We start from the raw sequence: 12,691 nt of genomic DNA on the forward strand, positions 1-12,691 counted from the left end.
CAAATGAGAAATCCATAATGCCAGATCTGCAATTAATGGTGGCATTAGCGGTGGCAAGAAATGGTCTTTCTAGGATAAATGGAATGTGATTGGTAAGATTAGGGATTGGCTCAGTATTTAGTACCACAAAATCAACCGGGAAATAAAATTTATCGACCTTAATTAGAATGTCCACAACAATTCCCCTTGGTTTTTTAATTGATCTATCGGCTAGTTGGATGACTACCGATGTTGGCTTCAAGTCCCCTAATCCTAATTGCAAGTAAACAGAGTATGGAATGAGATTGATACTTGCACCTAAATCAAGGAGAGCTCTACGAACCTCTTGGTTTCCAATAACACAAGAAATAGTCGGAGCACCCGGATCCTTGAACTTAGGAGGAGTGTTAAAAAGAATGATGGAACTCACTTGTTCTGTTAAAAGCACTTTCTTAAGGTCCCTTCCCTTGCTCTTCCTCTTTTGTGTGCACAAATCCTTCAAGAACTTTGCATATGGTGGAATTTGCCTAATTGCATCTAGAAGAGGAAGATTGATTTTCACTTGTTTAAACACTTCCATCATATCATGAATTTTTCCTTCTTGTCTCCCAAATGATGAAGTCTCTCTCAAAGCTTGAGGAAATGGAGCTTTTGGCTCATAAGGCTTCTCTAATTGGAGAGATGATGATGAAAATAATGGAATGTCCTTTTTGGAACCACTAGCATCCAAGGAAATTGGAATAGAATTTGGAATGGGATGGATGCAACCACTTGGTTGTGCCAATTCATTATCCTCCTTAGGTACCTCTACCTTATTATCCACTTTCCTACCACTCCCCAAGGTAGTAATTGCTTGAACTTGCTCATTTCCAGAAAATTCTGATGAAGGACTTGCTTGCGCCATAAATTGTCCTTTAGGATTGGTCTCAGTTTGACTAGGCAACTTACCTTTCTCTCTCACATTTAAAGAATTAGCTAATTGCCCAATTTGAGCTTCAAGCTTTGCAATTGATTGAGAGTGAGAATGAAACAGTTGATTATCTTTTTAAAGATTACCTAAAGCTTGCAAGACTTTGTCCTCAAAAACGGAACTCTTAGGAGGCGCTTGATTTAGATTAGAGTAAGATTGAGAATTTGATGCTTGAGGATGAGAGTAGGACTGAGGATTTGATGCTTGTGGATGAGAATATTGATTCACATTTTGAGGATAAAATGAAGGGCGGTAACCTTGAGAATTCTGATTTTGATTTTGGAGATGTGGGGGAACATACTTTGCTTGGTAACCTTGAGCTTGAGGAGGGTTTGCACCGTCTCCTTGATTTCTCCATGCAAAGTTTGGATGATTTTTCCACCACGGATTGTAAGTATTGGAATAAGGGTTGTTCCCTTGATGAATGAAAGCAGCATTTGTTTGTTCTTGAGACTCACTTGGTATAATTTGTCTAAGAGGGCAATTTGAAGTATGGTGAGTGTAACTAGAACAAGTCATGCACATTTCATTGGAATGGTGAGGATATGATTGAGTTGTCGGACCTTGATTCAAAAGGAATGTATCAAACCTTTGAGTAAGATTTTTGACCTCAGCGGCAATTTCCATGGAAGAGTCTATTTGATTTATAGCTTTCTTTCCTCCCATATGTGCTAGGTGACTACCCCTAAAAGATGAAGATCTATGCATTGAGTTTTCACTCATTTTTTCGAAAAGTTGCCAAATTTCATCTTCATTTCTTTCAATGTAGCTTCCGCCACAAGAAGCATCAACAATGCCCTTATTGGCATCGGATAAACTTGAAAAGAAACATTGAACTAATTGCCACTTAGGAATGTCATGATGTGGACATTTCCGTAGCAAGTCATTCAAACGTTCCCATGCTTCATGAAGGGGTTCTCCTTCTTGTTGTTTAAATTCACGAATGGAAGTTCTCATGGCATCGGTTCGACTTGCGGGGTAATACTTTTTTAGGAACTCTTGTTGCAATTGTACCCAAGAGGTGATTGTATTTGGTCGTAAGTTGTTAAACCAATATTTAGCTTTATCCCGAAGAGTGAAAGGGAAAAGCTTCATTTTTAGGACTTCTTCCGGAACATCCGTGATTTTCACGGTGGAACAAACTTCCAAGAACTCATCTAAATGTTTATAAGGCTCTTCATTGCTCAACCCATAGAAAAGGGGGCACATGTTAATGGTGGAAGCCTTAATCTCATAATTATGAGCACGAAAATTTGGTAATTGAATGCAAGTAGGTGTATTATATTGATTTGGAGTGTAACAATCCCTAAGGACCATTGGAGGATTGAGAGGAGGATATGGCATTTGACCTTGTTGATGATATGCCATTTAACTTTGTTGAGGGTATGCCATTTGAACATATTGTTGTTGTTGCTCACCAATTGGGGGAACAACATTTGGCCTTGGCATCCCTAGATTAGGTTGTTGCATCGCATGATTAACTGGTTATGGCATTCCCAAGGGTGGATGCACACCTTGAGGATCCACAATATGAACTTATGGTGGGTGGTGCACACCATTATGATCCACATGACCAAGATCTACAATGGGATCTTCAATTGGATCTTCCATTAAAGGTGATGGAAGATCAAAATTTGAAAGATTAAGATGACTATCCCTAGTACTACTTCTTAAACGCCGAAGAAAAATTTCGAGATTTTGATTTACAGGAGTAAGAGGACGAATAAGTGATCTACGACCATGCATGCACTAGAACAAGTCAACACACCAACATTTCAAAATTTCAACCTCCACATACGATGTTCCCAAACTCCTCAATAATATCAATGCACTTAAAACAAATAAATGCCTCCACACGGGCCGATGCCTTCTACAAGAAGGTATGCTTGGACTTAAAAATAAAACAATTCAATTTAAGCCTCCACTTGGGCTGTCCAAAGCATGCAAATTGGTATACAATTAAAGTACTAAAATTAAAGAGAACTTACAGATGGTCCTTAAGCAACTTCAAATTTTTTTTTAATTGCTTCTAAGTCCAGCGTTTGCTCCACTTTGCTTCAAGTACCTAATTGACAAATCAAATAAAAAAAAATTAAAAATTAAAATGACTTAAAAGTAGACAATCAACAAAGAACTAATGTTTAATTCAATTCTTCAAAACCGTTAGATCCCCGGCAACGGCGCCAAAACTATGGTGCGACCGAGCGTGTGCACAAAATAATGCACAACACTTTAGGTTTAGAAATAATGTCAAGTGGGCACCATATTTTAAAATTTATAAAACCACTAAACATTTATACTATGGAGTATGAAGTGAGCAGGGATCGTCCCAAGAGATCTAAACAATTATAGGTTTTCCAGAATTGAATTCTACTTTAGTACTTATGTGATTGCCAAAAGGGTTTTGTTTGTGATTAAAACTAATTTTAAACTAAATGATTGCAATAAAGAAATAAAGTTTAAGAGATTGGAAAGAGACTTAGGGTGTAGGATTCACCACTAAGCACATTCCCTAGCTCACTCACTTTCAACTAATTGGGGAAATAATACTATGTAATCTATATGTGGCTAACAAGTGCAATGAAAAGTGTAAACCATCAATTTCAAGCATGAATCAACTACCTAATGACAATTAAACTAAGTGTAGTGCAATTTACCCATTCAAAGCATGATTTATCAATCCAAGTTACAAATTTAACACACATTAATCTAGAAGATAATGCAATTGTGACAAAAGGTATGGAATTCAAACATAAGTATGGATGGTCTACTTACCTAATAATTGAATTGCAATTAAATTAATTAAACTTAAATTAAACTAATTAGACATGAATTTAAAACTAATTAGACAACAAATTAACCCTAACATGTAGTACCATCCATCAAATGGAAGCATTTTTCATCAATTTGAAACACAATTACAACTAAGCAATACCATGCATAGCCATCACAAGAATCAATTAACAAAGAATTCATGTGTAAAATTTGTTTATCAATCAACCACACATAAGACAATATGAGATTAATACAGATAATCAATTGGAAGAATTTAATTCATAATATTCAAGACTATACACTAATTACATAAATTAATCCCCAAAAAGTATGAAAAGAGAGAGAGAATAGGTTACATGCTTAGGGTTTATCCAACCCTAAGTAGAAGAATCAGCCACTCATGGTTGATGGAGTAGAAGACAGGACAATCCCCATCATCTGATTCATCTTCTCTGAACTTTTCTTCCAAACCCTAGCCTGTTCTTGCTTTTTCTCTTTTTTCACGTGTTTTTCCAGAGAGAAAATACGATATTACGATACAGAAAAATAAATATAAAATAAAACTTAATTCCTTTCTCTAATAATCTTTACCTAAATAAAAACTAAAACTAACCCTAATCTAATGGCTCACTGGGCCTTAAGTAACAATCTCATTAAAGCCCAATAGTTCCTAAAATGAGCCCAAAAATTAAATAAAAACTGTAATGTTGCTAAGTCCTGGGGGATCGATCCCCCACCTTGGGGATCGATCCCCCCAGAGTTGACAAATTCCTTTAAGCCTTATTCAGCTCCATTTTTGCCCCGGGCTATTAGGTTTGCTTCTCCATCTTTGGGAACATCATCAAAGGCCCGAAATTGACCGCTTTGTGCCATTGTCTGAAAATCTTTGCTTAACTCCAAAAAGGCTTAATTGGACCGTTCTTAGCTCATTTTAACTTTATTGCCCTGAAATACACATAAACATAAATTAGGACTAAAACATAAAATTAAGATAGATGCAAAGACTAAAATACCTTAGCTTAGGTGCTGAAATGTGCAACATTTAAGCACTTATCAGTCTCCCACCTCAAAGGATAGCTGTCGTCTTTGTTTATCCGCATAGCTTTTCTGTCGGCTCTGAGCTGTGAGCAACCTTTGTCTGATCAGCTTAATCTTTTCGGTAGTCTCGAGTACAATGTCGGGTCCTAAGGTGGCTGTCTCGCCCACCTCAGTCCATAAAACTGGGGACCTACATGGTCTGCCATACAATGCCTCAAATGGAGCCATCTCAATACTTACCTGATTGCTGTTGTTGTAGGCAAACTCAATAAGCGGTAGATGATCTTCCCAACTACCTCCCAAATCAAGTACACAAGCCCGAAGCATATCTTCTAAGATCTAGATGGTATGCTCCGATTTGTCGTCCGTCTATGGATAGAATGCCTTACTAAGGTGCAATGATGAGCTAAACGCTGCGTGAAATCCTTCCCAGAACTTCGAAGTGAACTTGGCATCCCTATCCGAAACAATAGACACTGGAACTCCGTGCAACCTGACAATCTCTTTCACATACAGTACACTAAGTGCCTCTGTGTCATCTATTGCCTTAATAGGCAAAAAGTGAGCCGTCTTGGTTAATCTATCAATGATGACCCATACAGCCTCATTTCCCCTCCGTGACCTTGGAAGACCTGTCACAAAATCCATAGCGATCTGCTCCCATTTCCACTGTACTATAGGTAATGGCTGCAACAAATCGGTTGGTCTCTGGTGCTCGGCCTTCACCTACTGACAGGTAAGGCATTCTAGCCATAAACTGTGCAACATCTTTCTTCATTCCATTTCACCAATACTGATGTCTCAAATTGTGATACACTTTGGTACCACCTGGATGAATTGCAAAGTGGGAAGTGTGAAACTCCCGTAGAACGTCATCACGACAAACTGTGGGAACAACAAATAAACCCCTGAACCGAAGACCTCTATCTGCCTCACCACTGGAGATCAAAGTATGAATATCATCTAAATCTGGATTATGTCTCTATGACTCAATTACTCGTCCAACAAGAGTAGGCTGAGCCACAAAACTAAACAAAAATGCCAACTCACTGCAAGCATCGTCATCAAAACAATACAATCACATCTCTGCTAGATCCTCAAGCATCTTCCATTTCCAAATGGCTAATCCAGCCAAAGTTCCATTAGATTTTCGGCTCAAGGCATTAGCTACCACATTTGCCTTGCCCGGATGATCCTCCAAGAATTCAACCCATCATCTTTCTCTGTTGTTCAAGTCCTTTTGGGAGAAAAGGTACTTGAGAATCTTATAATTCGAGAACACCTCGAGTCTCTCACCATGCAAATAGTGTCTTTAACCCTTCAAGGCAAAAACAACTGCCGCCAATTCCAAATCATGAGTAGGGTAGTTGTACTCATGAGTCTTCAACTGTCGAGACCTATAAGCCATTACTCTACCATCCTGCATCAGCACATAACCCAAACCATCACGTGAAGCATCACAATATATCACATAACCAAAGCTACGCTCAGGTATCACCAACACTGGAGCTGTCGTCAACTTTGTCTTCAACTCCTAAAAGGAAGGCTCACAGGCTTTATTCCGAGCAAACTTGATCCCCTTCCGTGTTAAGCGAGTCATAGGTGTTGCTAAACGAGAAAAATCCTTCACAAATCTTTGGTAGTAACCCGCTAGACCAAGAAAACTCTGAATCTCAAAAACATTCTTGGGAGGCTCCCAAGTCAAAACTGCTTCAATCTTCGATGGGTCCACTGACACTCCGCCTTCCGAAACAACATGCCCCAAAAACTTCACCTCTTGTAGCCAAAACTCACACTTCTCGTATTTGGCATATAACCAATGCTCCCGCAAAATCTGCAATACAATGCTCAAATGGTTCTCGTGCTCCTCCTGAGATCGTGAATACATAAGAATGTCATCCACGAAAACAACCACAAACTGGTCCAAGTAATTGTGAAAGACATGATTCATTAAGTTTATGAATGCCGCTGGCATATTAGTCAAGCCAAAAGGCATAACAAGAAACTTATAATGTCCATATTGTGTACGAAAAACCCTTTTTGGGATATCCTCATCCCTAACCCGCAATTGATAATAACCTGACCTCAAGTTAATCTTCGAAAAATAACTGGCTCCCTTCAACTGGTTAAAAAAATCATCTATCCTTAGCAAATGGTACTTGTTCTTGATGGTGGCATGATTCAACTTTCGGTAATTAATGCATAACCTTAAAGAACCATATTTCTTCTTAGCAAACAAAACTGGTGCGCCCCACGGTGACACACTCGGTCGGATGAAACCTTTCATCCTCAAATCATCGAGTTACTTCTTCAATTCTTCCAATTCAATAGGTGCCATATGATATGGTGCCATAGAAATCGGCGCGGTACCGGGCATCAAATCAATCGTGAATGGATTTTGGGAAAGAATTTTAAAAAGGATTTTGTGAAAAACTCGGCCGCCTAGGAGTTGCCTAGGGACCGCGGCGTTAGTGTGGCCTAGAGAGGACTAGGGAGATCGCCCTAGTGTGGTTGAGTTACCTGGCCCCAAATGACGCCATGGAGTTGCCATAGGTATGGGACAGTGGCCAATCCTCCTCTCGTGCCGCCATGGAGTTGTCATGGGACGGGTTCACTAACGGTTTGAAAATAATAATGGAAATGGTTTTGGAAAATGGGGAGTGACATTGCATGGCATATTCATTTGTGGTATCGGATTAATGATGTGGCATGGTGGTTATATTTTTTTTCTCGACATGGTATGATCCCAATTTATTTATTCCTATTTATGGTGTGAATTCACGGGGTCTCAAGAGGTGTGCCTTAGGCACTTCCTACTGAGCTTATGCTCACCCCTTTATTTTAACATTTTTCAGGAAACGGGAATGAAGTGGTGGATGACGTTCTACCACAGGCCTAGCTTGGATTAAATGATCATTTTGTTGTTTTTTTTGTATCTGGGTCTCACTATTTTTGAAAAATTTAACATAATGTATTTTGTACGAAGACTTATGGACTCTTATTATTGTAACTATATCTATGGGCTGTAACTTTTATATAAGTTATCTAAATGTTGTAAAGTATAAACATTTAATCTTAACCTTGTAATTATATTTTGGGACTATAATTATGATATTTGGATTAAATAGCATGTAAGTGTTCCACCATAAACTGAACAATGTTGAGATATAATGAATGGATGAAAGAAATGTATTCTTTGAATTGTGTTGGGACAGGTTAGGTAAATTATGAAGGTCCAAGAGAGGCCCTATGCATTTTTACGCATCTAAGCAGGTTGTTGTAGGACCCCTTTTTAGCAGAGGTCATGCCGAATTTTTTTTTATTTTTAAAATTTTTTTTTTTAAATGGTTTTAGTTTAGGGTCATTACAAATTTGGTATTAGAGCAAAGGTTCGAAAACCATTAGGACGACGGATAAAGGCCTACATAGGGTTGCATGGGAAGTCATCTGCATAGTTTATGTGATTAATTGTTAAAGTGTATTGCTATGTGAAAAAGCATGTTTAACTATATACTTGCTTACGTGTTTATGTACTTATATACTTATATTAATGTGTTCATTGCATAGTCTTGCATGCTAAGTGTTAGTATAGTGTCCTTTTGTGTTGAGTTGTTCACGATTAGACCTTAGTATTGTCGTTATTGAATCGTTTTCTTTGTTTTATAGAACGATGTCATAGCGTGAAGAACCAAGGGAAGTTAGCCATAGGCCAACAAGGGGTGATGTTGGCAAGAGCTCTAGCTCCAATCCGGCCGAGCCAGTTAATGAGGACACACTTCTTCGGGATTTGATTGCCCCTAGAAGTGTTCCTACAAGGAGGGATAATGTGGAAGCACCCGTTGAAGAGGGTAAAAGTTCGGCGGAACTAGTATTGAATCGCTTGTTGCAGAGAGCCTTGAGGGCTACAATTGCTACTCATTCGCAGCCGATACCGCAGCCAGTACCACAACTAGTAGTTCAGGTAGAGGAGACGCCAGCACAGAATTGTCTTAAGATTATTAAAGGGTTTTCTCAGTTGATGCCAGTGATGTTCGAAGGTGGTGCGGATCTAATGGAAGCGGATGACTATATGGATCAAGTTGAAACTCAATTAACTTCTATGGATGTGATGGATGATCACTTGAAAATCATCTTAGCCACTTACAAGTTTTCAAAGGATGCCAAGTTTTGGTGGAAGTCGGTCACAAATCAGTATAAGATTGAAGAGATGAGTCGGGATAGGTTCAAGGAGCTGTTCTATAATAAGTATTTCCCTGCTCCCAAGAGGTGGGAGTTAAATGATCATTTTATTGGCCTTATCCAAGGCAATATATCGGTGACAGAGTACGAGAATAAGTTCACATCTCTCTCTCACTTTGCTTCAGAGATGGTGAGAGATGAAGTTGATAAGACTCGAAAGTTTATTTCTGGTATTGATTACAAAATGAGGCCGTTGTTAACGGCACAGGGCATCAAGGTTTATTCTGAGGCAGTGGAAAGAGCATTAATGCTAGAGGTGGAGGCCAAAGATAAAGATGCAAGAATGGAACAGTGGAAGCAAAAGAAGAATGTAGGACCATCTTCAGAGGGACCTTCAGGGAAAAGGAACAGGGGTGGTTCATCTCAGTTTCAGGGGTAGCAGTTGGCACGATCCACTCCTATTACCCCTATGCCAGTAGTGTTTGCCAATAGTGGTGTCATTTATTATCGCTGTAATCAACCGGGTCACTACAAATCAGAGTGTCCACAGGCATCGGTTAGTTCTGGGGTTTGCTTTGGTTATGGCCAGTAGGGCCATAAGGTTAAGAATTGTCCTAATCAAGGAGCAGGCACCGGTAGTGGCAGAGGGTCACAGCAGAGGCCGTCACAGTCGGCTACAATTCAGTCAGGTTTCAGACCACCACCACCACAGCCTGCCATGTCCTCTCAGGATTCACGGCCAGTTAGGAGGGATACTCCTACTATGTCAGTGCAGCAGTTAGGTGTTCAGTGGTAGTTCTCAGGCACAGGCACCATAGGGATGTGTCTTTGCACTTGCTCAGGTCGATGCATCTTCTGGTCCATCAGTTCTTCGAGGTATATTTCCAGTGTTTGGTTCTTGGGCCAGTATTTTGTTTGACTCTGGTGCATCTCATTCCTTCATTTCATTATCATTTGCACTTGCATCAGGGTCAGAGGTTAGTTTCATGGATAAGGCGTTGTGTGTTGATACGCCAGTTTGGGTTTCAGTGTCTTTGAGCCTAGTTGTGCGGGATTGTTCCATTGTGATAGTCGGGCTAACTTTTGTGTTTGACCTTATCCTCCTGGAGATGACTAGCTTTGATGTCATTCTTGGGATGGATTGTTTAACTTCCTTTCGTGCCACAATCGACTCTTTTAGAGGTAGATTCACAATTTGCACTCCTGAGGGAGCCTGTTTCTTTTGTGTGGGAAATCAGAGTGATTCCCACACTTCATCGTTTTATGGAGTTCATGGACGGAGTTGTGGTGATTACTTTTTGGCTAGTCTTCTAACCGAAGAAGATGATGTAGTGGAAGAAGATTATCCTGCAGTTGTTCGTGATTTTCTGGATATGTTTCCGGAGGATTTAACAGAGTTACCTCCACACCAAGAAATAGAGTTCACTATTGATTTGATGCCCGGTACTGCGCCAATTTCTATGGCACCGTATCGTATGACATCTATTGAGTTGGAAGAATTAAAGAGGCAGCTTGATAATTTAAGGATAAAAGGTTCCATCTGACTGAGTGTGTCACCGTAGGGCGCACCGATCTTGTTTGCAAAGAAGAAAGATGGTTCTTTGAGGTTGTGCATTGATTACCGAAAATTGAATCATGCCACCATCAAGAACAAGTATTCTTTACCAAGGATAGATGATTTATTTGATCAGTTGAAGGGAGCCAGTTGTTTCTCGAAGATTGACTTGAGGTTAGGATACTATCAGTTGCGAGTTAAGGATGAGGATTTCCCGAAGATAGTGTTTTGTACATAGTATGAACACTGTGAGTTCCTTGTTATGCCTTTCGGCTTGACGAATGCGCCAGCAGCATTCATGGACTTGATGAACCGCGTCTCTTACGATTACTTGGACCAGTTTGTGGTAGTTTTCGTGGATGACATTCTTGTGTACTCACGGACTCGGGAGGAGCACGAGGTCTATTTGAGTATTGTTTTACAGATTTTGTGGGAGCACCGATTGTATGCCAAATATGATAAATGTGAGTTTTGGCTACAGGAGGCGAAGTTTTTGGGGCATGTTGTTTCAGAAGGTAGAGTGTCAGTGGATCTCTTAAAGGTTGAAGCAGTTTTGAATTAGGAGCAACCCAAGAATATTTTTGAGATCCGGAGTTTCCTTGGCCTAGCGGGTTACTATTGGAGATTTGTGAAAGATTTCTCCCGTTTGGCAACGCCTATGACTCGGAAAGGGATCAGTTTACGTAGAATAAAGCCTGTGAGTCATCTTTTCAAGAGTTGAAGACAAGGTTGACTACGGCTCTAGTGTTGGTGATACTTGAGCGTGGCTTGGGTTATGTGATTTATTGTGACACTTTACGTGATGGTTTGGAATGTATGTTGATGCAGGATGGTAGAGTAGTGGCTTATAGGTCTCGACAGTTGAAGACTCATGAGTACAACTACCCTACTTATGATCTAGAGTTAGCGGCAATCGTGTTTGCTTTGAAGTGTTGGAGACATTACTTGTATGGTGAGAGATTCGAGGTGTTCTCGGATCACAAGAATCTCAAGCACCTTTTCTCCCAAAAGGACTTGAACAACAGACAGAGGCGGTGGGTTGAGTTCTTGGAAGATTATAATTTTGACTTGTAGTATCATCCGGGCAAGGCAAATGTGGTAGCAAATGCCTTAAGCCAAAAATCTCGTGGAACTTTGGCTAGTTTGGCCATTCGGAAGTGGAAGATGCTTAGAGATCTGGTAGAAATGGGATTGCAGTGTTTTGATGACGATACTTGCTGTAAGTCGGCATTCTTGTTTAGTCTTTTGGCTCAGCCTACTTTTGTCAGATGAGTGATTGAGTCGCGAAAACAGGATCCGGATTTGGATGCCATTTACACGTTGATCTCTGGTAGTGAGACAGTGAAAGATTGGACCTTACATGCATATGGAGGTCTACGGTACAGAGGCTTGCTGGTTGTTTCCATAGGATGTCGTGAGGACGTCCTACGGGAGTTTCACACTTCTCGCTTTACAGTTCATCCAGGTTGTAACGACCCAGTCATTTGCCTTCCTTTCTTTTTTCCTGAAATTTTACGAATGAATTTTTTTCATTTAATTTTCCTTTCTGAGTTCTGTTTCATGTCACTTAGTGTCATCTCGAGTGCTCAGAATTGGTTTCTGAGACTCTTTCATGTGAATTGACAACTTCCTTTGAGGACTGAGTCATTTTCGCAATTTTACTTTTCGGACACTATGCGCATTTTGTCCTTTTCCCTGTTTCATCTTTTTCCTTATTCTGTCTTTTCCCCGTTTGTCACATTGTTGGCACAACCTCACTTCTCATGCTCGGAGTTGGTTTTTGACTTCACGTGCCTTCATCTTGAGTGGTTTCCTCGAAATACGTATCTTTACTTTTGCAAGAAAGTACTCTGGTTGCTCCCGGTGTCCATAGGGGAATGGATGCACAATTCTTTAGAATTATTTTCCTTTCTTGGGGTGTTTTTCGTAAATATCTTTTGAAGATATTTTATTCCAGGGGTATCTAAGAAAATATCTTTTGGAAGATATTTTCATTCTGAGGCAGTTTCGCAGTTAACCCTTTTTGTAGGGGCCATTGTGCAATTAATGAAAGTTATTGCAAAATACCTCATCTGGAGCCTGGATCCTCGTACGGGAATGATTTTCACTTTTTGTTGACTCGTAAATTCATAGAATTTCCTTCTGGTCGTTTTTCTCCAGTTTCAGAGTTCCTGAACCTAGTTGCCGCCGAACTT

The 12,691-nt window shown here is 39.9% G+C and overlaps 1 non-coding gene across 1 annotated transcript; it reads left to right on the forward strand.

Moving 5' to 3' along the window:
• Positions 1-1,802: 1,802 nt before the first annotated feature.
• On the forward strand, positions 1,803-1,909 carry LOC132282799 (small nucleolar RNA R71). The gene has a single exon (XR_009471868.1). It is a non-coding gene; the product is annotated as a small nucleolar RNA R71 (small nucleolar RNA).
• Positions 1,910-12,691: the final 10,782 nt, after the last annotated feature.

Source organism: Cornus florida, unplaced genomic scaffold (genome assembly GCF_030987335.1).
Source record: "Cornus florida cultivar Cherokee Brave unplaced genomic scaffold, ASM3098733v1 CherokeeBrave_3.0.0_Hap2_Chr01, whole genome shotgun sequence".
Classification (NCBI taxonomy): domain Eukaryota; kingdom Viridiplantae; phylum Streptophyta; class Magnoliopsida; order Cornales; family Cornaceae; genus Cornus; species Cornus florida.